We start from the raw sequence: 6,337 nt of genomic DNA, 5'->3' as shown, positions 1-6,337 counted from the left end.
GTTTGAAAAATCACTGACAAAATATATTTTAATTTTAATTTAAATAAATTTTATCAAAAATATTTTTTATATGTAATTATTTTTTTGTAAATGAAAGTACTTTTTTTGTTATATTTGTTTACTTTTACAGATCTAAATACTTTTTGGTTCAAAAAATATTTAGAGATTTAATCGTTCAAAATATGAATGTTCATTGGGGTTTTTTTCGAACTTTTTCCATTATTTTACCACATTAACTTGTTGTATAGGTCATAAGAATGTATCTAACGGGTTTTAGATAGTCCAAAAAGTTATTTAACATGTTTTGGAATATCCAAAGACTTATTTGTTCCAAAAAACTGTTCAAGAACTTAATCATTTCAAACATTAAATTCAATTGAGTTTTTTTAGACTTTTCCCTAATTAATATACCAAATTTTCGAATATTTATATTTTATGATTATTTTTACAGAGAACCGATTGAATAAGTTAAATACTTATGACGTAGAAACTAATTTATACGTTTTAGATCACATGACGGTGATGTAGAGGGTTCAAGGTGAGCTTGAGGAACTCTTTACTCTTGAGTTCGGGTTCGAAGTTCTTCGACTAGTCCTAATGACCGGTAGGAAGATAAACGGGTCTAATTTCTATCGAATGATAGATTGTTTTCTATTCGATGTCTTAAGGGTTGATTGATAGGAGGATTTTGAGTGGGGAAATGCAGGATGGTGCTCCACTTTGGCGTAGAACTCTTCCTATCAGAGTCAACCTTTTCATTTGGAGGTCAAGTCGTGGAAGGCTAGTGATTCTGGATGTTTTCGACTGTTTGGGCAAGGACATGGACAGTGTTTTTGCCCTCAGTGCGGGACTGAGGTTGAAACTCTTGAACATTGCTTCTTATGATGTCCTTCAAGTGTGTGGGGTTCGACCACGTCTTTGGAGGTGTGTGGGGTTCGACCACGTCTTTCGCATCCTTTTCTTCATTTGTAAATGAATATTTTTGTATAATATAGCTTCATGGTATACAGTATGATATCATCATTTCTCCGCATGAAATCTCAATTACAATGTGTATATATACATATATCAATGCAAATTATATAAAGTCTATAAAAAACGAACTCACCATGTTCTGTTATTGTGAGGGCCGACTCTTATATAGGGCGAAGTTGGCCACCGCCTAGGGCAGCCCAGCCTAAGGGGCAATGAAGTCTAACCTACATATTATTATTTTTAGTAGGCTTAGTTTCTTTTTTAACAGTGCTTCTGACCTTCTATAGTTTTGTTCTCTTCGTAGTTCCTATCGCATGACTCAACTCTCGTCTCCCTCGCTTCTGCCCTATCACACGCTAGGCACATCCCCGGCCTCCCTTTTAATCTCTCGACTCTCCAGACTCTCGTCTCTGCTCTCCAGGCTCCTCTCAATCTGATTTTGCCCCAGTGGCTAGTGATGCCCGATGTAATTTTGCTCTTAGTTTCTCATCATTCCAAGTGTTTTTCTTCTTATTTACTTATCTTATCTAAGACCTAATTTATGATTTATTGATTTCATGATTTGTTTATTTTTCTTGTCTTTGATGTTTTGTTGAGGACTTGATGTTTATATGTTGAAATCTGATATATCCCAATGATTTCACTATTTAAGTGATTTTCCTAAACCTATTTGATACTTCATTTGGTTTATTGGTTATTAGGAATTTTGGACTTTGGTTATTTGGTGGCTGTTTGATTTGATTGCTTGTTTATTTGGACCATTTGTTTCATAGATCACAACCATCTGGTGCTTACAAAAAACCAACAAGAAATTGCTCAATCTTTACATGGATTGTTAAATAAAATTTTTGTTACACAAGAAAAACCCATTGAAAATCATACCGAAGAGTTTCTTAGTAATCCTAATTCCAAAACATAAGACCAGCCCTGCTAACTGCTTACATCTTTTACCTGACATTTCCTATGTTCATCTTTCAAGACGATTGTGCCTTCTTTTTTCCCAAGAGAATATTATCATTTTATAAGTTTGAATGAAACACATACAAAGTTTTAGTTAAAGAAACCACGTCCTCTACCATCAATTTATACACCTTGAAATACATATTATTTCGAGTTGAATAATAATTGCCAAATTTTATTCCACTCTCAGTTTAACTTACATACAATGATTTAACTATGTTGCATAAATTTTTTAAACCGTTTGACTCGGGTTTTTAGCTAAAAGATTTTACTATTTCTTTTTAACACGTTACCAATAAAATACAACATAACAAAAACCAAATTTTATGTAAACGCTGAAATTATCGAACCCTTCATTTCTTTCAAGATTTTGATAAACTTTCTAATAAGTCGCTCAAAAATCCCCCAAAAGTTATTGGCAAAACCTTATTTTTTTTTTGCAAAGCTTAATACATCTACAAATTTATACTATATTATAAAACATTTGACAAAAACTCTTAAAAATTATTTTTTATACATGAAATATTGTTAATTGATGCATATTACTTAAAATTCAATATTACAAATAAATTATGCGTAATTACAACTTATTAAAACTTTATGTTTAAATTCATGTAACTAATTGTAGATAAACATAGTCAAGTACACGATAAACATTTTATTTTAAATAAAAAATCTAAAATATCATTAGGAAAGTTATTGAGTTTTAACAAAATATTTAATTCTTTTTCTTATAAAAAAATATTATTATATCAAAAATAAATTACTTCGTTATTATAATTTATAATAAAAAATAGAATTACAGAAATTGCACAAAAAACACGAACTTTTAAATAATTAATTTGATAGTAACATTGATATATTTGTTTTCGAAATTTTATGATATTTTCAAATTTATATTTTATTAAACAATAAAAACATTATCCATTTTCCAAAACTATATAAAAACAGTATTATAACATCTACAGAGATAGAATCAAACAGAACACTAAAATCAAGATATATTTCGCTGCATTATGCGTGTACCCTTCTGTTTTAATTATAATGTATCAATAATAGAAAAAAATTAAAATCTTAATTTTTTTCCTATTTTAATATAATTATTTAGATAAAAAAATCTTTAAAATTTATTTCACCATATGTATTGCATGGAATCAGTCACAAAATTCATAAAATCGACTTAAATCCCAAACCACATTCGATCATATGGATTCTGACAAAATCAGTTGATAATTTGACTTTGTTTCACAACCTCCACCAACTTTCCTATTCATTCCAGCCCACTATCTCAAATTCTTCTAATGGTTGACACGTGTCCTCGAAATTATTAACATCTTCAACACGAAAAAAAAGTAAAGATTTTGAATATTTTTTTCTTCAACAATTCTCTAAAATAAAAAATAGAATATAATAACTTATTTTTGCAAATATAAAGATTTCTCTAAAAATAATAATTATTAGGGAAACATGATATTTAATTATTTTACTGATAAGAGTCTTTAAAATAAATGTTTGAGAGAAAGAAATAATATTTTATTAAATATTTTAATAATATAATTGATGTTTTAACATCTAAAATGAAGAATCTGTTCGAGATAAATATAGGAGCATCCATAGTTGTGGAACTTCTAATTTCTTCACTTGTCATTTATTTCTATGTTATATCATTGTCACCTCAACAAAGTATGAACTTCAATAAAACTCCATAACGAAGGTGATTACAAAAATCTTACATTCCATTTTTTAGTTTGTAAAATATAATTCATTTATAGATTATTATATAAATCTAATATATATATATATATACACACACATATATATATATATATATAGTTAAATACAACTTTATTATTATCCAAGCTTGTCATTTAGGTAGTGTTTGGTACGCAGACTGGATGGGACCGAACGGGACGGTACGGGACAGGACGGGACGGGACAGGACTAATTGTATGTCATATGTTTGGTACGACTAGGACAGGACGGGACAAAACTATTAAAATGACCATATTACCCCTAAATGTTGTTTAATGTTATTTTATATCATATAATGATTGTAAAATGACAACAAATCAACCAAAATATTATCATTTTAACTTTAGTCACACGTTGTTCCACCTTTTTTGGTGGAACAAGAAAGATCAAGATTTGTCCCATTAAAATAAAAAATAGTCCTACCTTGTCCCATTTTTTTTGTCCATGACATGCCAAACATGAGACTATTTTTTTTTGTCTCGTCCTGTCTCATGTAGTCTGCATACCAAACGCACCCTTATGGGCTTTGGTGTTATATTTTAGGTTGTTGGTTTAAAAGGACTAATTCTGTAAAGATGCAAATCAAGGAGGATGGTTTGAAGTTGTCAAGTTTCTAGAAGGGTAGTGGAGCATTAGTGGATAAACTTGAAGGGTCAATCTGAAACTTCTTGATATACATACATACATACATACATACATACATACATACATACATACATACATACATACATACATACATACATACATACATACACACACACCCCTTCATATGGCTCTTTGAAGCTTAGATCGTCGCATGGTATTAGAGCTGTTTTTTGTTCTAATCGTTATGAACTCGAACTTCTTGGTGGTTGTTCATCTTTTCCGTTGTCGTTTGAGGCGACTGTTTGTTCTCTCAGGGCCTATTCCTTCAGATCTGGTTGTTTCTTGATAAATTCCACCTGTCCATTCTAATTGGGGACTATTTCTCCGGGTTCTTTACCTTCTTCAAGTAAGTTTTCAGATATGTTCATCTGTTTAGACCTGGCTCCTTTGTTTGTTCTTTCCTTCGAAGAACAACCTTTTATCCACAAACGAACAAACCTAAACGAATATAAATGAACATAAACAAACCAACACCAATACTTGTCATTCAATAAACTGCTACACACCAATTAACCATAGTTTAAACATACACAAAACAATCACAATTCATCAACCATCATTAATATATCAATACTTAAAAGGCCCAATACTTAAAAGGCTTTTTGAAATTTGAATTCAAACTAAATAAATAAAAACTATATATTATAATTAATATATAAACAAACGTAAATGAACGAACGTTCACGAATATAAATGAATGAATGAGACTCTTGTTCATGTTCGTTCGTTTAACTAAACGAACAAAAAAAATTGTTCATGTTCGTTCATTTATTAAATAAACGAATTTCCTGCCGAACGGTTCGCTGGGCGTTCGGTTTGTTTATAGCCCTAGTCAGTCCCATCTTAAATTGGCATCAAGGGTTCTTAGATACTTGAAGTCTTCACCAAGAAAGGGTGTTAGTTTTACAAGGTCAGAATTTTTCCACTTATCTGCTTTTGTTGATGCTGACTGGGGTAAATGTCTTTTTTCTAGACGATTTGTTACTGGTTACTTTTGTTTCTAGGAAATTCTAAAATTTCTTGGAAAAGTAAGAAACAGAATACAGTTTCTCGTTCTTCTGCTAAGTCAGAGTATAGAGGAATGACTTCTGCAACTTGTGAAATAATATGGGTTTTTAAAACTTTAACAGATTTGAGAATTAAAGATTTACTTTCCATAAATATATATCGTGACAACAAATTTGCAATAGAAATTGCTCATAATCCTGTTTTTCATTAACACACTGAACATATAGAAATTGATATCCATCAAGTTCGAGAAAAGAATAGTTCAGGTGTGTTAAAAATTGTAAAAATCCTCTCTAATGAGCAACCTGCTGATGTTTTCACAAAGTCTCTTGGTATAAATCAATATAATTACTTATGTTTAAAACTGAAGTTGATTGACTTGTTTAAATGTCAAGATTTAGGGGATGTTAAATACAACTTTATTATTATCCAATCTTGTTATTTATGGGCTTTGGTGTTATATTTTAGGTTGTTGGTTTAAAAGGACTGATTCTGTAAATGTGCAAATCGAAAAGGATGGTTTGAAGCTGTCAAGTTTCTAGAAGGGTGGTTTGACCATATGAAATACTAGGATCAGTTCTTTACTTCTCAAATACTTATCACTTCTCAAATGAACCTCTACCTATATATATGCAAATTAAGAAAAAAAATTAATTGAATGCGATATACTTAAGAAATATGAATAAGTGGTATCAAATGGTTGATGATGAAAAATAAATTACAAGTAGACTAGAGAAAACAATATATCCAAGGTTAGGAGAATATTATGATATATCAATCAGATCAACCCGTAAGGTTTATGTTATGTTGGATTGAGATTTTTCAACCCGATCAACTCAACTCATGATCACCCTTACTCACATATTCAAATTAATTAATAACTTTTCAAAAAAAATATAATTAATAATTAAATTAAATATTTTATTAAAAAAATTTAACTCATTTTTATTTTATACGAAAAAATAAGTATAACTTTAATTTTTATGTAACTTATAAA

Source organism: Cynara cardunculus (genome assembly GCF_001531365.2).
Source record: "Cynara cardunculus var. scolymus isolate 2C chromosome LG 2, CcrdV1, whole genome shotgun sequence".
Taxonomy (NCBI): Eukaryota; Viridiplantae; Streptophyta; class Magnoliopsida; order Asterales; family Asteraceae; genus Cynara; species Cynara cardunculus.
The sequence above is the reverse complement of the archived record's forward strand: the minus strand, read 5'-3'. Positions refer to the sequence as shown.